Source organism: Rhipicephalus microplus, chromosome 3 (assembly GCF_043290135.1).
Source record: "Rhipicephalus microplus isolate Deutch F79 chromosome 3, USDA_Rmic, whole genome shotgun sequence".
Lineage (NCBI taxonomy): Eukaryota > Metazoa > Arthropoda > Arachnida > Ixodida > Ixodidae > Rhipicephalus > Rhipicephalus microplus.
Genome location: NC_134702.1, coordinates 148,262,676 through 148,284,918, shown reverse-complemented (window position 1 = coordinate 148,284,918; position 22,243 = coordinate 148,262,676).

The following is a 22,243-nucleotide window of genomic DNA, read 5'->3' as shown; positions in this document are numbered from 1 at the left end:
GTGGCCCTTCGTAAGCCGTTGGGCATGAGGTTCCAGACATTCATTCAGCTTGACTCCTAATTTAGCTGTGAAAGTAACAACCTTTTCAATGTATTCTCCAGCGTCTAAAGTCTCGCTGTCTAACAGGTGATTTGGCGTGTCTTCTAAAACTGCCTGATCCACTTTCTCTATCTAACCATAAAATGAGCTAATGCGACCGAGGAATACATTTACTTCTGCTGCCGTGACGGCTTGATTACCTCGCAAGTGGTCTTCTGCCTCTGACAACAAGACATTCAGTTGGGACCGCAGGCTGTGGCGCTGTCTAGGAAATTGTTCCATTCAGCCGCCCCCAGTCGATGTATCTCGCCAAGATCGCCGATGCCATCTTCTGAGGTGTTGTGGCTCTTTAAGTCGATGACGTTGACCTTGTCAAAGATGCCGGGTTTCGGCACCATAAGTTGGACTTCTGAGCCTTACCGCTGAGGAGCGTCTCACATCGAGCAAAAAACACTTCTTGCAAGATCAATGGCTTTAATGCAACTGAAGAAGAAATGAGAAGGAAAGGGTGAGTCGGCGTTGCCACGAGGTCACGCGTCAGCTCGTGAAGAAGCTCAATAATCATGTTGGCTGCTGTTCTGCTGCGAAGGATGAATAAAAGGAAGGCACAACAACGTGGACATTTTTCAGCGCATCGGTATGAACTGTACACATTTGGTCATGTAGTGGAGCATCAAATAGCGTTTCCAGAAAAAAAACCTATCGCATCTATGTTGACCCTGCAGGGAAGATCTGCATAATTTTGACACATCACCGCTATTTACAATGAGTATACTTACGTTCAGGTTATCTTCCAAATAAGAATCAAGAGCTCTCTCGCGAGGTGTTTGTAGCTGTAAAAAAAGCGTATTTTCAGAATAGTAGATGCATTTGAGCATTGAAGAACTGTCGTCACGCAAAAAAATTGCAATGGAACAACACAGCAGAATGTCATTCTCACGGAGATTCTAGCGGCACTGTTAGCCCCGCCATGGTGGTCTAGTGGTTAAGGTACTCGGCTGCTGACCCGCAGGTTGCGGGACCAAATCCCGGCTGTGGCGGCTGCATTTTCGATGGAGGCGGAAATGTTGTAGGCACGTGTACTCAGATTTGGGTGCACGTTAAAGAACCCCAGGTGGTCAAAATTTCCGGAGCCCTCCACTACGGCGTCTCTCATAATCAAATGGTGGTTTAGGGACGTTAAACCACACAAATCAATTAGCGACACTGTTAAAATTGCTAAACAGCATTCCTTCGTTATGAATGTGCTAAACAAAATTTTTATATGAATGCTTTGCACAATGGTTGTTGCTAACATATGTTTGCTAATGGGAGGCACTCAATATCGAACAAATAACACGAGATATACGCAACAAGTGTTAGGTGAAAGCCATCTCGCAATTGCGCTTATCTTGATCAAATATGGATGAAGAAAGTAACGGATATTATTGGCTCTTAGAGTTCTTCATAAGGAACGTGTTACATGGTAGCAATTCATCACGACGGCGTCATAAATGCCTTACGTATTATACGAAAACATATAGGTAGTTTAATAATTACGGTAAGACACCGCCTTATAAATTTTACGAAGGGGCGTTTTGTTATTGGACTATAATATATTTAAAAAGAAAGACATTTTCAGGGTGCAGAGTGCCTAGAAAATAGAGCAAATGAGGCACGTTCTCTAGTTTTATTGAGGCTTCTACACATTGAAAAACGTGCTTTCCTTGTCAAGTTTATCGGTGCTATGCCGCGAAGCCCATCGGCGCAAACTTTTAAATATTGACGTGGTCTCTCGCGCAACTCTTACACCGTTTTCTCCTCCCAGCAGATGTTTTCGAAGTGAAGACTATTTCCTAATCGAATGCTTGTCGGAAGAATGTCAAATCACTCACTGATTCCGTGAACCTAAAATGGCACCACGGTTCCTCGGCACTATTCGCCGACACTGCCGGTTTGGCCTTAGGTCCTCCGCACATGCCCTGGCCCTTCTACAAAAACTTCCCCGAAATACTTGTAGAAAGCCACTTGGTACATAAAACATGTCCTCTTAACTGTGCAAAGAACCACTGAAACCAGCTCATGACCACCGCTCCCAACGACTCTCTACAGTTCATATAGCAGCCCCACCATAGTGGTCTAGTGGCTAAGGTACTCGCTACTGAACCGCATGTCGCGGGACCAAATCCCGGCTGCGGCAGCGGCTTTTTCGATGGAGTCAGAAACGTTGTAGGCCCATGTACTCAGATTTGCGTGCACGCCAAAGCAGCCCAGGTGGCCGAAATTTCCGGAGCCCTCCACTACGGTGTCTTTCATAATCATATAGGTGGTTTTGGGACGTTAAACCCACATATAAATCTATCAATAGTTCATAAGACAAAACTAAAGTCCTGCTACGGGGCTCCTTTGATGTCATCTTCTGAAAGCACCATATTCAATATTTTCTGCGCAACGAATGTGTGCACTGTAGGACATCGGAACCAGTGCACGCAGTGTGCATGTAAAAAAGATTCAAGGTTGTTTGGTTTCAGCTGTCCAATTTTGTTCATCATTCAGGTCCCTTCACTTGCGTTTTGTCGTGGTAACCAAATTTTCAAGAGAAAAGGCATGGACATATTTTATTACGTGCCATGTTAACAAATAGGTGTAAGTAGCATGGTCCAAAGAGATGACTTATCTATTATATCTTTAGTTGGTATGTACTATAAGAAAGCTTATGAAAACTTCTATTACTTCTAACAATATAAGGCTATGCATAACAAAATGGGGCTTACGCGAATCATGGGAACGTTAGAAGGACTTGTTAGGCCATAGCAAAGAAAAATTATTGCAGGGTAATTGTTCATCTCGACCTAATGCGCCAGCGCACTCGTTCAGGAGCACGGTCACTTTTTGTGTGCTTTTGTGTAGATTTATTTACATTGCGGTAACAATATTTCTCCACTCCCCACATCCTCTCTGCTGCATGTTTAGATGGCTGCCGAAGTGGTACACTGGTCGCACAGCATGGCTCCTGATACCAGAATAAACAACTCAATTGCTAGTAGCACTTACTCTCCATGCATTTGTTCTTTTTAGCGCTAAATCCATGATGTTCTCTGCTATCGTAAATGCTCTATAATATCTTCGTACACGTGGGAAAGATTCCTTAATGTGCTAGCGCAGACGCACCACCTGAATATGTGAAAGCATGTGGATGTCGACATCTCGATTGCTGTTTTATATTAGAAGTGGATATCGCTAGAAAATTTGGTAACTTGCTGATGTTCAGAACTAAGAGGCTCAAAAGGATGTTGACACTGCAGAATTTCCGGCTCAGTTTTACACAGTGAGAAAGCCGGTGATGGCTTAGCACACGTGAAGTGAAAGGGAGTGGTCCGAATATTCCGTGTAGAGCATCTAAAGTACACTATAGGCTACGCTATACAGGGTGTCCCACTTAACTTGAGCCAAGAATTGGCAAGTGAAAGGCACTTGGGAGGCGAATTGAACCAAGCGCATACTTATCGCGCTCACCTTTAGGTACCCAAGATATCTTTTTATTTCTCCCGATACGAATTATTTATTAATTCCTAATTACCCATTTTTTATTTATAGGCTGGAAACCCAAAGTATGAGAACTGAGATGTCGAGAATTTTCGGAAACCACCTACTGAATTCTTTCCTATACGATACGTCTAGCGCTGTTACTTTTTCTGCGTTGTAAAGAAAGCCTATAGCAGCACTATAGCAGTGCGCTCGCGATCCGTCAAACGGCTTTTTTTCGCGCAATTTCGCGGGAATCTTTACAACATGGAAAAAATAACAACTCGAGATGTATCGTAAAGGAAACAATTTAGTCGGTGGTTTGTGAAAGTGCTCTACATCTCAGCGTTCATATTTTCGATTTCCAGCCTATAATTGAAAACATTGGTTATTAAGATTTATTAATTTATTAGAATAGGGAGAAATAAAAACTTGCCTGAATACCTACAGGCTAGTGCGAGTAGTACGTTTTTGGTTCAATTCGCCACTGAAGTGTCTTTCATTTACAAAATCTTGGCTCAAGTTATGTGGGACACCCTTTATACGATATCACCACGCTCCTTCGCTAAGTTTTGTTATCATCCCAAGACACGTTTGGGTGCTGCCTTGTTCGAACCACGCCGATAAACTAAGAACCGCAAAAAAAAAACTTTAGGACCTTCCGATGCGATTTTGTGCACAACGTGAACATAACAGATTGTTTTGGAACATACGTGGCTGCTAACGATAACGCTGAAACACTCTACGGCTCATATATAAATGCCGACGCACATTACCGCGTGTCATCTGGTCGACGGCTGATTATCTCTTCGCCGCTATAAGGGCCAGTTTGTATCGCTGTAATCTATGTTTCGGTTCACCGGCTACAATTTCGGCCAAATAAACAGCTTCATTTCGGACAAGGGGACTCAGCCTCCGTCAGTGTCACGACCCGGAAATATATTGCGAATGTCACCTATTGACTTCTAGGAAGTCAGCGTTCCAATTTACAAAACGCAGATTGTCACTCTTCCAAAAATTGAGTTGCTCTTTCTAACTAAGCAAGGAAAAAGCAATGACTGCTTGCTGCTATATCAGCTGTCATAATTATAAGTGCTCACCAGATTGCTAGTGAGCTTTTTCATAACGGCAACTTGCTGCGCAACATTTACGCTGACACATGTGTAGTTTTACATTTTATTTCTGCATGTAAGAGTGAATTCTGCTTAGTAAATCAGCAGTTATACGAATGGTGGAGATAACCGTTACTTCACGTCAACAATGACTTACTTTTTTCCCTCGACGTACTCGTTGTTGGCATTCCTTATAACCTTTAGGCAATCCCCTTCTGCTTTCGCAGCCGTTCCATCTAGAATGAATAGTTTCGTCCTGATTAGAGAGTGTGTTGGTGGTTACCTTTTGTAAGTAACTGTACTTTTGTTGAAGAAACGAGGACGTTATATGAAGAGCATATGTACAGACCACAGCTCTATTTCTGCACTAACGCTATGCAGCCTACACAACACTTCGTCTTCGTGACAATCATATTTTTAATATTTATTTCCTTGCTGCCCACTACTTACGATGTTGATAAGGTCCCACACTATTGAGTCTTACTTACATGTTAAAGGTTACTTTACAAGCGTTTTGTTAAATGTGAACGATATTAAAAAAACACTAATTTGATAAGCTTACTTACAGAACAACCAGAAAAACAATGAAAACGCAAAACAGCAAGCCTTTCATTTTGGGATAAGGTGTGGTAAGCGCAAGGTAACACAAGTGATGGCGGCACCTCTATATATACTCGTTGCTAGTGTTACACAATGCCTTCTTGATATCAATTTGCATACGTAAACGTTTCTCTTTGAATGCCACGAGTCACATCTGCTGATCACCTACCACACTCGATCATGCATACTGAAGTTAAGTTTCTATAACGAATGCACAGGAAGGACATAATGTAGGCAATGAATCAAATGAAACAATTAGATGTCAAACGCTATTTTAATCATCTTACTTGCGCTACTGACTTCATAGGTGGTACTTCATGTGCTTGTCTGCAAGAATAAATCATATGTATATGACTGGATAAACTTCTTCCGGGAGTGTGCGCATATAGTAATCATTAAACAGCCCGATGTTGCACCAACAAAATAGCCAAAAATTCGAGAAACTAGCCACAAAGTAGCCACTTTCGGCCTGCACTGAAGTAGCTGCAGAGTTGTTTTTGTTTTTTGGAAAGGACATGCAAATTCTTGATTTAAACTGGAGGTCGGGCGTGCAAATGGCCATTTTCAGCTATATATGCATGTTAAAAAAATTGGGGGGGGGGGGTTGGCACGGGTCAGCAGTGCCAGCCCCTGGCTATGCCCCTAAAATCCAGGAACAACGCCTCGCCGATGTTCTGCTAATAAACGTGGTCCTGTAGTTCCTGCTGCCACGTTGTACTCACAAACGTATCAGTCTCATTTGCCCAGCTAACATTCTGTCTCCCCCCCCCACGCGTTTGCCTTCTCTGAAAACCCAGTCAGTTATCCTCAAAGACGAGTGGTTATCTTCTCTATGCGATATGTGCCTGACCAATGTCCATTTCTTCTTCATTGCAACAATATTATCCTGCAAACTTACTAGCCTTCACTCTTCTTTTTAAAGATTAAAATTACCACCTTCCTTTCGAGTAATCACTGCATCACTCTCAGTTTAATTTGAACCCTACTTTTGAGCTTCCTGATTTCATCTCAGTAAGAAATTAGGGGTAGGATAAAGCGGCTGTATATGTTCTTTGTAAATAGGTATCGCAAGAGCTTTTGAAATCAGAACTCCTAAGGTTAACGAGTAAACTGTGAGTATTATCAATAATTTCGTGCTCGATGATGAAGTATTGCGATCAGGTTTAGAATGCAGCTAAGATCAGTTCCTTATCATCACTTGGTGCCACTGCGTGTGCATAAAACGCTTACCACCTGCGCTCGCAATTTTCATTTCTAGAATTGCGAACGTACCCAAGCAATAAAAGATGACAAAGCTCACTTCGAGACCTTATAGTGGCACGTCTCTATGTGTTTTCCGCGAGCTTTTTTGAGAGCACGAGCAGTAACATGCATGTGGCAGCAATAAAAAAGTTTGCCATGAATGCTTCTATGCTTAAAAAGCTTGATGGATAAATTAGTTATTTTTGCTATTGTTACTCGTGTGATGATAAAGTCCGACAAGTTGTTATTTTTGAGTCCCACTTTGCACCAAAATCTTCAAAAATCACCCAAACGGTTCTCCTTATATTCCTTTCCTAACGTTCATGAGTAGAGAACGCAAATGATGCGGATCGCTTTCGATCCCCTTTTCACTTCCAAATAATGTTTAATGTCGCGTTCAGCAATTGGTAGTCAGGAGAACCAGTGCCCTCAGAGGAGTTCTTAAGTCTGCTCCTGTCGTCTCAATGTCTTTTATTTTGTTTATTGCATGCGACTGATTTATTCGGCCTTTATCAATTTCACGTGATGCACGCCACCCTTTTCGCGAGCTTGGTAAGAATAAAAAAGACGGCATCGTGAGAACAAAAATCTTCGACATAAAGAACTCTGTTAGGCGACTGTCGCGCTCCGACAAGGCCGCGTACGCCCTGGCTACCGTGACTACGTGAACTACAGGCATTTTCAGAGCTTTCCCACGCATTATCTCCCATTTTTAGGACCACGTACCTAAACAACTATGACTGTTTCACCGCGAAATATGAACCGTGTTCAAACCGACAGAAAGAGAATAAACTTTTATTGGAGCAAACGCATTGTATGTCCAAGGTGTATGACCTCCTTATTCCAGGTAGCCATGGGCCTTCGCCATCTCTCGCGCCCGTTGAACCATGCTGCACTGCTTCTTCAGGCCCGGGAATAATAGCTTGGCCTCCCACTGAGAAAAGAAAAAAGCAGCCAAAAAGCAGGCGAGAAGCTAGGACAGGATATCTATACCAATACCGACTGTCACGGATGCGGACACTCGTCACGTGGGTCACGACTGATGGATGAGAAAGGACATGGAAGAACGCTTTATAGGTAAAGAGAACAACTTTACAATTCACGCTAGTGAACAGGAGATAGGAAAGCAATAAACCGAAAGACAATATGTGCAGGCTAATTGAAAGCATGCGCAGCAGGCATTCCTAAACTGTGAAGACTTCAGATAGGTTCCTGTAAGATCTTGTCGAGTGCGTAGAGTTTGTGTGCGTTGAGGTTATTGAACTGAATTGAATGTGATTGTTTATTTGCATGCATCGCATTCAAAAATACTAATGCTGGTTGAAACCGTAGCCAAAGTCTTGTGGAGGGTCCAATAAAAATACAAAAAATAGATGTTCATCCACTAGAGATACAAAAATGCATCCAAGTATAGTCATTATATAACTTGAATTGCACAAGGGTACAAAAGGAAAGCAAATGTATCGGTAACTGCACAGTGGCAATTTCAGGGGGACATGTACGAACAGTGAAACAAGGTAATTTCATGAAACAATATCCAAAGTAAAAAATTTACATGTTTAACCTTATGCAAAACAGGTTTTGTAAGAAGGTTTTAGCAAACTACTGGCAAGCGAAACAAAAGACATCCTGATTGTTCACACTGAAGCAACATCGTTCAGGCTAAGCAAGTACTTTTTAGGCACAAATAAAAATTTTCATATTGTTTCATTTCTGCTGGTAGTTTATTTCAGACTATTGCTCCTGAATAATGGAGCAGGCGTTCTCAGCATGTATTCCTAGTTGAAGGAAGATCAAAGTTTCTGTATGCTTGATTTCTAGTCACATGAGAGGGTATGCAAAATAAAGAAATATGAAATGGTAAGCTGTTCTCGGGGCGAAGCTCTTTAGAGTGTTGGTTTCTCCATCCTCCGTTGGTGCGTGTAGCCACCGGAGTCATGTAGCCGCTCTAGAGCGGGTATGTGGCACAGGAGATACAAGATGAAAGATTGCGGTATTTGGAGCATTCACTAGATGAACGCAAGGACGGACGCATGGACGGACGAACAGACAGACTAGTAGACGGGCGGACGGATGGATGGACGCGCGAAGCAGGTATGTGCCACAGGGGATACGAGAAGCGAGATAGCAATACTTGCCATGTTCACTAAATGGACGCATGGACGAATGCATGAACGGATGGACAAATAGACCAGCAGACGGGTGGACGGATGGATGGACTGCAACATAATCGAAAGTTGGGCTAGTTGGATATGGATGGTATAAATGGCAGTTCTAGCGCACAGAACACAAAGAGGTGAACAATGCGTCAGCCAGCCTTCGGTTTGGCTGCACGATAAAAAGTTTGCTTTTCTAGATTATGTTCCGAGATAATCTTTCTTCTTTTACTCAGAGTTCTCGAGGTGCAACGGGTGTAGTTTTGCCTGCACACGCATGCGTTCTTATTTATTGCCTGATTATGTATTCTTCCCTTTCTAATAAATTTTTAGTTGCGAGGAAGCGCTTGTCCTCTCTTCCTTTCTGTTTATTCGTGCGCTTGAACTGACAGTTAAACAATGGATAGAGGGATGCGTGTAATGGGTACAGGAGATGCGAAATGCCAGATAGCAATACTTGTAGTGCTCATTAGATGGACGCGTGGACGAACGGACTGACGAACTAGAATGTGGACGGACAGATGGACAGACGCACGGATGAACGAATGGATGAACGCACGAATAGGCGCTCAGATGGATGGACGGACTGATCGACGGACTCTCGGACAGATGGATGGACGCAAGGGTGGGCGCACGGATGGCCAAGCGGACGGACGGAAGCAAGAACGAACGGACGGATAGAAGCATGGACGGGGTGACGGACGCTTTGCCCCACTTATCATCATTCACTCCGTTAATATGCGGCGATTTTTTATCTATACTAAAAACACAAGGGGCGATTTTTAATTCATATATCGTATCATAGGGCAAGATAATAATTTCTATTAACAGAGGTAAACTAGGTTGATCATGGCGTGAGTGGGTATTATTCTGAACGCTCGTGTCTGAAGTTTGCGCACAGTTCAAGAAAGATTTTGAACGCCACAATCCACGATTCGTTACAATATTTGATATAGCTGTGTTGAGTGTGAATTATAAAATACGTAAAGCGTTATTATCGAAACGATGACGTGCTTGTGAAAGCACGTAGCATCCCATGGCAAACTTTGCACAAGCTGTGTTTATTTGCTATTTCGACTTCAAATTATTGTCAAATGTCACGCCAAGATGTGTAAATGAGCTGGCTTCCAATGGAAAATAATCAATTTGCAACTCTAGGAATTCAGCACTAAGCATACTAAACACTAAACACCATATATTTAGTTTTTTTGTGGTAATAGTGAATTTGTTTGCGCCAAATTATTTACTTTTTTCAACTCCTCGTTTGCTTTATTTTCTCGACGACAATTATTGTCGGCTATTAAAACAATGCAAAGTCGTCGGCGTACATAGGAATTTCACTGCTATCTAGAGTTAGTGGGAGGTTATTATTATATAAAAAATAAAAGTGGTCCAAGGACGGATAATTCATGAACTCGAGAGCGCACACTGCTATGTAATGATGTAAAATTATCTTTACTACCTGCAGCCGTTCATGAAGGTAGCTCGTTAATAGTCTAGTGAGTTGCCACGAAAACAATCATACTGTATTTCGCTTAGAAGTATACTGCGATGTACTGTATCAAATGCTTTTTCAAGTCTAAGAATATCACGTATACAAGCCTATTGTATTGTATAGATGCCCTAAATTTTTGAGGAAATGTTAACACTGCTGACGAGGTGGAGTGATTCGGGCGAAAGCCGCGTTGCTGCGAACAAATAACTGGATATTTATCAATGAGTTAGTGGAACCTACCGATCAGAATTTTTTCGTATGTAGTATTGATGGTACTGAGTAAAGATATTCGCTTGTAATTAGAAAGACCATTGCGCTTCCCATCTTTCTATATAGGGACAACCTTTGCAACCCTTCAAAAGTGTTGGGTATCTACTGCAGTTCGCACTAATTTACCAAATGGCATAAAACTGGTCGTAGTATATCCATATTCTCTTTAATCGTGCGAATAGGTACACCATCTATTTAAAATGCTTTTGAGATAGACATGTTTTTGAATGTTGCTATTACTTTTTTGTCTCAATTGTATACAAAACAAATGTGTTAGGCACAGGACTTTGCGAGATAGTGGTATTGTTTAGGCTGGTAAACTATTCAGATATAATTAGACCAATTCCTGCAAAATATGTACTGAAGTTATTCACAACGTCTTCATCAATGGTTTCGGGAAGCACAGCTGGATTACTTTATCTATGATTTCGTTTATGATCTGTCGCAGTTTTTTTGTTATTGCCAGCGGCTTGTTTAATTAGGTGAGTATAATACTGTAAATTTTGTGTTACAATTATAGCAACCAATTTATTCCGCTGTAGTTTAAATTGCTGTGAATAGTATGAACTATCTCAACTGTGACGCCATTTGTCATCATGTGTTCTTTAGCTTCGAGTGTTTGAAGGATGTCCTCTGTTATTCACAGACGTAAGGGTTTAACACGTCGGCATTTACAGACTTGACGTTTTCTTCTTTCTGCAGACATTTGTAGATATCCAATTAAAATAGCTACTTGTAAATCGAGATTACGTTTGTATAAGTCGTTGTACCTAACACGAAAAATTTTTTCTCGTAATTTCTATAATCTAATCACGTTATGACATTATTTTTTGTTTGCTTTGTGCACCTTGGGCCACATAAAGTGGCATATATAGGTAGGTGGTCTGAAATTAGTACTGAGTAAACGCCTAAACATTTGTCAATGTGTGGTCAAGAAAGAACGCACATACCTCAGTTACACGCGTAGGGGACGTAATGAAGTTTAGATAGTTGTAAGAGTGCAACAAAAAGCTATAGTCACCACCTTTCATGTTACACGCGTTTATATTCATGTCTCCTACTATATTAACTGCTTTCTTTTTGTGCCATGGTGCAAGAAATACAATGTCTCACAGCTCGGAGCACTGTTTTCTAGTCTTGATGTGTCGGTTTTTGTGCGTGTTTATGTGACTTAGAAATTTGACTATGCTGAAGCCAACCTCCCTTTTGGAGGATTGTCAATTGTGCAGCTTTGACATGATGTAGAAAGTGTGTGAGCGTAGCGATATATTTGTCCTAAGTTTTTGCGGGGACTAGCATATCATCAAAGTAATGATATTTATGTTAGGTAGTCCCTCGACGACTCTTCTCATGAGGCAAGTAAACATCACAGGTGTGGTCTTGAATCAGAAAGGCACAAACCTTAACTGGTAAAGGCCAGAAGAAGACTGAAATGCCATTAGGGCCTTCTATGATTCGTCTATTGGCCATTAGCCTATAGTAAAATCAAACATTCAAAAGTAGTGGCTCTTACCGAGTTTGGCAAACATCTTGCGTACTCTAGGAATAGATTCATTGTCAGTTACTGCAGCTCGATTGAGCTGTGTGAATTCAACGCGAAGTCGTATGTTGGCGTTTTTCGTCTTGACGACGCCGATTGGAGCTTAATACGGAGTATCTGAGTGCTCAATGATGCTGTGTTAAAACGTCCTGCACTTTTTTTCGACAGCTTCTTGGATGGAAAGAGGTACTGCGTACTGACGTACCTTCATCGGTGTGTCAGAGGTAAGGCGTCATTTCCCGTCAACAAGGTCCATCTTGCCCGAAAATTCAGAAAACACGTCATGGAACTGGCTCAGAAGTTCATTAATTTGGTCACTTTGCAGCTTGTTGGAGTCAGCCACCATGAACACATTTCTGTATGTTTAGCGTAGATGAAGAGCAGCAAAGAGAATGTCTTGCTCATCCGACGTGTCTGACTTCACCGCAACACAGCGTGTTGCACTTCACCCTTGGGCTCTCTTTCGTCGTATTTCATGAAAAGCTCATTGTAATTTAAGCTTTTATGGGCCCCACGATTTAAAGCATTATCATAGTCACTGGGTTTTTTGATGACCGTCAAGGCTCCTTTCAATGTAAAGAGGAACTTGTTATTATCTGACGGTAGTAGTAGCAATACCTTATCTCCAGGCGATAGCTGACAAACTGTTGCTTTCTTATAATAATATTTCTTCTGCCTGATCTTGGCTTTGAGGAGTTCTTCATGGGCCACCTTGCAAGTGTCCTGCAGTCGCTCCTGGAGACCGACAACATACCCATTTGTTGTTTTCTTGTACCGATCAATGTTAGCTCCTGTCCACAGATTCTTACAACTTGAAATTAACTGGTGTACTAATCTACCGACGAAGAGATCGACCGGCGAGAAGTTAATCGTTTAAATATTATGTAAATGAAATGCTTGTTTGTGGAACTTCTGCTAACAGAAGTGCATGGAAGCCAAATTCTAGTCCCAGTGTTGAGGCCGTTCTCGCCACACGCGGCGAATAATTTGTTTAAGGGGGCCGTTTATTCTTTCCACAGGTCCGTTGGTCATTGAATGATATGGAATTGTGGGCAGCTTAGGTAAAAAAGTAGCCAACCGATTTCTTGCACAAGACCTGAAGTGAAAGATTATTCATGGTCGCCGACTATCTCTCATGGCGCTCCAACACAAAAAATACCTCTACTATTGTTTCCACTTTGCGCTCCATTTCGATGCTCGGTAGGGCCACCGTATCCAGATAACGCGTAGCAAAGTCGACCAAGGTAAGAAATACTGTCTGCCCTTAGAAATTGATGCTGGGGACACAGCCCAATAATATCGATAGCAGCCCGGCGAAAAAATGTGTCTATGATAGGCATCTTCCCAATTTTACACTTCCGACGAGGTGCTCTGGCACGCTCAGCTGACATATCTCGCAAGACTTCAGGAACCGTGTTACATCCGCCTGTACACCCGGCCAATAGCACTCTGTAAGGATATGGTCCGGTGTCCTCCTTTGCTTCTGATGACCCGGCCAAAGGCCTCAATGAGCGATCATCATCACGCTGTTCCCGAAAGCCTTGGCGACTACAAGTTGCTCTAGGTCTCAATTTTCTGCCATGTGATGGCACCAGAAGAGAAGGTCGTGCATTGGCACAAACTGAATACTACCTACTTATTTGATATCATTATCTTCCCCAATGCACCAAAGCTACTTTCCAACATAGGATATGTATGCTGTAATTTCTGTAGCTCTTTCTGGCTGATATCCAGAGGCTGGATCGAACGAACAGGCAATCTTGAGTCCTTTTTCTTTGCTTTCCTATCAGCTACCATCGCATCTTGTCGTACTTTATTCAATGAGGTTACGTCTTCAGGTTGTTGTACTGGGCCAACGAGATCATGGCAAACTCGCGCGCGTTTTCGTCGTCGTTTCCGTCTTCGATAATTCATGTGTATCTGGCAATACACCACAATTATCACCCAGCACAACTTCATACAACAGATTCTTCATACAAACAGCAAGTACCTGTCACTCAAAAAGTGGAGAATCAATGTACATCTTTGCAAGGGCAAGTCTTGTGCAGACCAGTCAGACAAACAAATAATACGGGTGTTACCAGATAGGTTACACTCACGAACCAGTGAGCATTTCACCTCGATGGAGTTGTATCCGATGTTCCGTAATACAGTCACCAGCTTTCTTTTCAGGCAGCCCTTTACTGTTGGCATCTGATTTGACCGGTTGTGGCAAGTTGCATTGCTCTGAGTCTCCTCGGTTATATCATGACTGTGGTTTCGGCCTTGCTTATCTGGCCCACCTTCGAATGGTTTGGCATACTGATCTTTCTGTAATCTCAAGACAGAGCATGATGCCTCCCTTCGCTTTTGAGAGTTCAAGGGACAATTAATGGGTCCGGGAACCATCGTTTCAAAAATCCAGCGCGCCATCGGCTTTGGCTCTGGAGATTTCGTCGAGCATTTGAAAGCTCGATGCGAAGCTTGGTGCGAAGCTTGGTGCGAAGTAAACAGCTTGGTGCGAAGTAAACAGAGTGGCTTTTCTTTGTTTTTGCTTGCAATGTCAACTTCAGCAGCAGGCATCAGTTTCCCCTTATCATCTTTTTCTCTAGCAAGATCGACGATTTCCTGAGCCTCCAAAAATAGATATGCCGTCGTTGCCAATGTATCCAGGTTACCACACCCTCACTGCTTTAGGAAGACAGCCAACCTGTCGTCACACCACCCCAAGAACTGTTTTGACACCATATTTTATCGCAGTGCATCATAAATTTGGCAGTCTTCACCAGCTCTTGCCAATGGTCGAAGTATCCACAAAGGCGTTCCGCGAACTGACAACCTGTACCCGCCTTCTCGAGCCGGGAATCACTAAACCTAATGCGGTAACCCTCATCTGTGTAACAGAACCACTGGAGAAGCATCTGTTTGCGCTTGGCCTAGTCGTAAAGTTCTCAACAGGCATCCGTCCCACCGCGCTCAATGCTTCGCCCAATCGGCATAAGCTCCGTGGCTAGGCCCACTTGTTGGTTTTCCTGCCTTGGCTCGTGGCGACCCTCTCGAACACTGGATGTACGCATTCAGTTCGTCCCTACCCTCACTATCGAGAATCGTTTTGTGTAGTCGTGAACACTCTTACCTCCATCCATACTATTGCCCGCAGTGCTCGTGTTCGGACGCTGCGCCTCTGCGACACGACGTTACTCCTCAAGAAGGAACTTGACGCTCATGTCCCTCCTGAGCTGCTAGGGGTTCCTTTTCACTATTTTGACTCTCTAGGCCCTCGTTTCTTTTTCCACTGGGCTCAGCCATGCCAATAACGCCTCTCCATTAGGCGCCATTTGTTTCTCTTGCTCACGTAGCTTTCTCTTCCTATCCTTTCTCATCTGTCATACACGAACAACGTGAGGCTCTCAGATGCAGTCAGAGAGCTTGGTCCTGTTGCAGACACCAGAAATATGGGATAGTTATAGACGTGCCTCACGTGGGTTGCGACTGACGGACGAGAAAAGATTAGCAAAAACGCTTTGAAGCAAAACGAACAACTTTATGGAGGGTGCTAGTGAAGAGGAGTTGGAAGAGCGATAAACTACACAGCTCTGTGTTCAGGGTAATAGAAATCATACGCAGCAGGCAGTCCTAAACTGTCCAGAGTTCAGATACTTCCCCGTACGACCCAGTGGAGCGTGTAGAGTTCCTGCCTGCAAAAGTAACACAAGAAGAACACCACCTCAACGGTTCGGAGCACTGTCCTCCAGTCGCGATGTGTCGGAGGCCGTGCGGCTGGCCAGAAGTGACACGGAGAGAGGGTGGTGCGTTGTCACAACACATAGATGCACTACGTTGTGCAGCACTATTGAATAAGGCTCGGTGCCAAAACGGCATGGTAGCCACAACTACTGAGAACCATCATCAGCCAACGGTGCACGAAGGCAGCGTCCGGCAAAACTCGTCCGCGAAGCTGCTTTCGGCCGCTGCACCCAGACAGGAGCCTCGTCGCAGGTTACGTCCTTGAACGTAGAAATAGGCCACCGGGGCTGAACATTGGACAGACTTGACCTGGTCCCACGCTCGCCTTAGAAACACTGGCTCCCGCATGTCCTCTCGAATCGTGCGATAGAAGCCTTCGTGGCTTCTCAGTCTTCCCTTCACGATCCTTTTTCCTCACGTTATGCCATAGCTTGTTCCTACTTCTTCTTTCGCCCCCTCTAAGATTAGGCGTTTACAACACTGGCGAATAGCTAACGGAGGCTCTGCTTATGAACGAAATTATGTGCCTGGAATCTACCAAAACAGACAGAAAGCTCTTGGATGATCTCCACAATTCTGTTCTCCTTACAGTGTCTGACAGGTAAAACATACCCCGTGAATGTCGGAGCTGTTTTCTGACTAAGCTTTTGCTCTTGAATATGCACCTAGAATACCACAACGGAAGAGGAGCTCCTTAAGACAAAGCAATAAATGAATGCTATGGTAACACAGAAGGAGCCTACTTCGTAGACGATGCGGGACCCATGGGACGAATTTCTACAATATCAGTCATTCACCAAAGTAAGGTAGTTGACAGCCTATCACTAAGGTGGTCAGATGCATCTGTCCTACAAAAAAACTGCAGTAGCCCTCGCAGCAACGCACTCCACCACTGAATACATACTCACAGATTCGAAGGTAGCCTACTCAATGATGAGAGGCCGGATTTCAGCTCAAGTTCACGCCATCCTAAGGCAGGCACGAACGCGAGCCACGAAAAAGTACCTAATCTGGGTGCCAGACCACCAGCGGCTACCGAAAACGAGCTAGCACACAACTCGGCCCGAGTATTCCTTCTCCGGGCTCTATCTACCAGCCCCTTCTACCATGACATTCACCAACAAATACCTGCACAGCATGCACAGAAATACTACAGATGGAACGGGGTTTATTGGCACAAGTAGCACTTGAACGGTAGGTCTATTGACGCGGAAAGCGGGCGGCAGCAACGGACTCAGGAATCACAGCAATCGGGCAAACGCTCGCGCTTGGCTCCTCCTGCTAAAGGCGTGACCCACTGCGGCACATATTCTTCTTCCTCTCTACAATACCCCGGCGACGAAGACGAGCCATCCTGGCAAGTCAAGGTGACGAGATTAGGAGTGGGTCGTGATATGGCTTGAGACGACTCACGTGGACAGTCTCACGACCAAGGCATCGCCTGTCTGTAGATGGCGTGATCGGCTCGATCACGTATGTGACAGGAGATCGACGTTCGACGACGCGATAAGGACCGTGAAACTTGGGGGCAAACTTAGCGGACAGACCTGGGGAGTGGAAGGGAAGTCGGAGCCAGACAAGCGAGCCCACGGCAAAAGTCTCGACTTGCTGGTCGCGGTCGTGGCGGTCTTTTTCGAATGCTTGCTTGTCCGAGGTGAATGATCGGGCCAACTGACGACACTCTTCGGCGTGGTGAAAAATTTCAGAAAGAGGGCTGAACTCGGAGACGTCGTGACGATACGGCAAAATGGTGTCAAGGGTGGAGCATGGCTCACGCCCATATAGAAGAAAGAAAGGCGAGAAGCCTGTGGTTGACTGCGTCGCGGTGTTGTACGCATAGGTCACAAATGGGAGAATGACATCCCAGTTTGATTGGTCGGAATTGACATACATGGCGAGCATGTCTCCTAGCGTTCGGTTGAAGCGCTCAGTTAGACCGTTGGTCTGCGGGTGGTAGGCTGTAGAGGTGCGGTGCACCGTGCGGCATGCCCGAAGGAGTTGTTGTACAACTTCGGATAAAAAGACACGCCCTCGATCACTTAGTAGTTCACGTGGTGCCCCATGACGCAGTACGAAGCGTCGCAAAACGAAATTGGCTACGTCACGTGCACCTGCCGTAGGTAGTGGAGCTGTTTCAGCATACCTTGTCAGATGGTCGACGGCGACAATGATCCATCGATTTCCAGTGGCAGTGTACGGAAGGGGACCATATAAATCGATACCAATGCGGTCGAAAGGGCGCGCCGGACACGGTAGCGGCTGTAATAATCCGGGTGAATGGGCAGCTGTCTTTCGTCGTTGGCATAGTGAACAAGACCGAATGTATTTTCGTACAAAAGTGTACATACCACGCCAGTAGTAACGCTGGCGGATCCGCTGATATGTTTTTAACACACCAGCGTGAGCATGTTGTGGGTCGGCATGGAAATACGCACAGACATCAGATCGCATGTGGTGTGGTATAACCAAAAGCCATTTACGACCATCCGCGTGGTAGTTTCTGCGGTATAGTTGCGCATCCCGTATCGCAAAATGTGTGGCTTGTCGGCGAAGAGCGCGTGGGTATGCAGACGTTGAAGAGTCAGAAAGAATGTTAAGGAGAGATGTTATCCATGGGTCTTTTCGCTGTTCAGACGACATGCTTGTGACGGAAATGGGAGCGATGGAGAAGTTGGTATCCGAATGCAGGTCTGCGGGGGATCTCACTGGTGATCGTGAGAGGGCGTCCGCATCAGAGTGTTTTCGTCCTGAGCGGTAGACGACACGAATGTCGAATTCTTGTAGGCGAAGAGCCCAACGTCCAAGGCGACCTGAAGGATCTTTTAGCGACGCCAACCAACAAAGCGCGTGGTGATCGGTCACAACGTCGAAACTCTGTCCGTACAAGTAAGGACGAAACTTGCTTAACGCCCAAACGATTGCGAGGCATTCTTTTTCAGTTACGGAGTAGTTCATCTCCGCTTTTGTGAGTGCGCGGCTTGCGTATGCGACGACGTACTCCGGAATACCGGGCTTTCGTTGCGCGAGTACTGCTCCCAGACCAACGCCACTGGCATCTGTGTGCACTTCAGTGGGGGCACTTGGGTCGTAATGGCGTAGAATTGGTGGGGACGTAAGTAGGCGGCGCAGTGTAAGGAAAGCTTCGTCGCATGCCGGGGACCAGTTAGAAAGATTAGCTGGACTGTTCAGTAGTTGTGTAAGTGGGGCTATTATTGTTGCAAAGTTGTGGACGAAACGACGAAAATACGAGCACAAGCCGATGAAGCTCCTAAGTTCTTTGAGTGAAGTCGGCTTCGGAAAGTCGGCTACGGCTCGAAGTTTGTCTGGGTCGGGGCAAATTCCATCCTTTGACACAACGTGACCAAGTATAGTAAGTTGGCGAGCCCCAAAGCGGCACTTCTTTAGGTTAAGTTGGAGGTTTGCCTTGCTAAGACACTGAAGAATGGTGCGCAGACGGTCGACGTGGGTAGGGAAATCAGGCGAAAATACGATAACATCATCGAGGTAACATAAGCATATCTGCCATTTAAGGCCGCGTAAAATGCTGTCCATCATTCGCTCAAACGTTGCAGGTGCATTGCACAGACCGAACGGCATAACCATGAATTCGTATAGGCCATCCGGCGTAACGAACGCTGTTTTGGGACGGTCACACTCTGCCATCGGAACCTGCCAGTAACCCGAACGTAAGTCCAGCGAAGAAAAGAATTCGGCACCTTGTAGGCAATCGATAGCGTCGTCGATGCGGGGAAGAGGGTATACGTCTTTCCGTGTAATTTTGTTCAGTCGCCGGTAGTCGACACAAAATCTAATCGAACCGTCTTTTTTCTTCACTAGCACAACAGGTGAAGACCAGGGGCTAGAAGATGGTTTGATGACGCCACGTTGAAGCATATCATCCACCTGCTCTGCAATTACACTTCGTTCCTTAGGTGATACGCGGTAGGGGCGTTGCCGCAAAGGAGGGTGCGTTCCGGTGTAGATTGTGTGAGCGACGGTGTTAGTTTGACTCAGTGCCTTTTGAGAAAGGTCAAATGAATCTCGGAATTCATGCAGAAGGGCTATTAGCTGGTCCCGTTGATCCGAAGGAAGCTTGCTGTCGATGGAACGATTGAAGATATCCGAGGAGTAGTCATCCCGCGTAAAAAGAGGAGTAACCGCGTTCAGCTGAAGTTGCTGGCCAGGGTCGTGGGACTCAATAGGCACAATAACGTTGTCGTCAACAGGATGAACATAGCCCAGTGTTTCAAAAGCTCTTAAGGTGAGAGGGCATGAGCTAGGATTGCAAACGACAATTCCGGAAGTATCTTGATGAGGTGGCAGAACGGCGTATGGCAGAGACGTACCGTGGCGGCGACTGAAAACGTCAGATGGGGAGAACACAACGGTAGAGCCGGACAATTCAGTGCGATTGACGGGGACAACGATGGCACTAAAAGGAGGAACATCAACGTCGGAAGCAACAAGAAGCTTGCCCAGGTGAGTGCGCTCATTGTCAGTAGATGGCGCATCTGAAAACACAGATAATTCTACCTGCGCGCGAGCGCAGTCAATTACGGCGTGGTGCCGTGACAAAAAATCCCATCCTAGTATCACGTCGTGGGCACAAGTGGTCAACACGAGAAACTCGATGTGGTACAGGACGTCCTGAATGATTACTCTCGCTGTACATGCTCCGACTGGTCGAATAGGTTGCGAGCTCGCGGTATTCAGCAATACGTCGGAAGGCGGCGTCGTTACTTTTCGTATTGAACGGCAGAGTTTTTGACTTATCACAGATACGGCGGCACCCGTGTCAACAAGCGCAAGAGTTCGTAGACCTTCAACAAACAGTTCCAGAACGTTTGTGGGGGACGGGCGAGGACTTCTACAATGCGACGATTTCGCAGCTCGTGCCTCCGGAGCTGCGGCAGTCAGTTTTCCGTCTCTGCGGAGTTCGGTCGGCGACGCAGCGGGGACGGAGAACGGTAGCGGCGTGGTGAGGATGGGCGACGGGGACCGAATGGCCGGTAGTCGGCAGCAGGGTGGTGGTCTATTTCGGATGGGGACGGGTCGCGTTGCACTGATTGTCGGTCATATTGACGGGGAATTTCTCGTTGCGCGTTGTACGGGGCCGGGAAAGAGTCGTCAGAGTACCTTGGAGCAGCAGCCGGGCCCGTTGCGAAGCGCCGGCGACAGAAGCGCGCCACGTGACCTGGATATCCGCATGCATAACAGATCGGACGATTGTCAACTGTGCGCCAAGGGTTTCCGTGATAGCGCTGTTGTGTTGCTGGAACTGGCGTCGTTGGTACTCGTAGAGGCTGGGGAGTCGGCCGAAGTGGAGGTCGTGGTGGAGTAGCAGCAACAGCAGCGTAAGTCAATGGCGCGGTGACAGGTGTTGTCTGAGAGACGGGCGGCAGTGCCTCAGATACCTGCGCCTGTATTACCTGTCTGATGGCGGGCGCGAGACGCTCAGAAGAGGGTTCCGTTGCCGGTTGATACGACAGACACGAAAGTTGTCGGGCCACCTCCTCGCGCACATATCGTTTGATTTCCGACATGATTGTGTTGTTGTCTCCACCTAGGGTCAATGCCGCGAGGGTTCCGTCGGTAGTCGCTGGCCGCCGTGTCATGACCCGCTGCTTGCGCAATTCCTCGAAGCTCTGGCAAAGAGTGGCGAGTTCAGACACGGTACGGGGGCCCTTGGCCAGCAGCATCTGGAAGGCGTCGTCGTCTATCCCCTTCAAGATGTGCTTGATCTTGTCTGCCTCGATCATTGAAGGGTCAAGGCGCTTGCACAGGTCGAGCACATCCTCGATGTAGCTTGTGAAGCCTTCCCCCTGAAGCTGTGCGCGTCCCCGTAGGCGCTGTTCGGCACGGAGCTTGCGTACCTCGGGGCGACCGAACACATCGGTGATGCGTAGCTTAAAGGCACCCCAAGTGGCGAATTCCGACTGGTGGTTGTTAAACCAGAGACTCGCCACTTCTTTCAGGTAGAAGGGTACATATTGAAGCTTCGAAGGGTCGTCCCACTTGTTGCTTGCGCCTACCTTTTCAAATGTCGACAGCCAATCTTCGACGTCTTGCTCATCGGTACCGTCGAAAAAAGGTGGATCGCGCACGCGTAGCGAAGTGGGCACGATGACCATCGGAGGCTGGGTCGTACCTTGCTGGGTGGTTTCTTCAGCCATTTCTGTGATGGCAGGTAGTTTCCTGTTGCGGAGTTCCAGGTTGAAGTACCCAGCACCTCCAACACTCTGGAACGGGGTTTATTGGCACAAGTAGCACTTGAACGGTAGGTCTATTGACGCGGAAAGCGGGCGGCAGCAACGGACTCAGGAATCACAGCAATCGGGCAAACGCTCGCGCTTGGCTCCTCCTGCTAAAGGCGTGACCCACTGCGGCACATATTCTTCTTCCTCTCTACACAGACATCGCCTACGAAGACAAACTTTGCCTCATCCCACTGATGGACCTAACAAAACCGAGTTGACCTGTCTGCGCCGGCTCCAAACCATGTCGCACCGTTGCCCAGTCACAATGGCGATAATAGAGACCGACCAATTCTATGCATTGT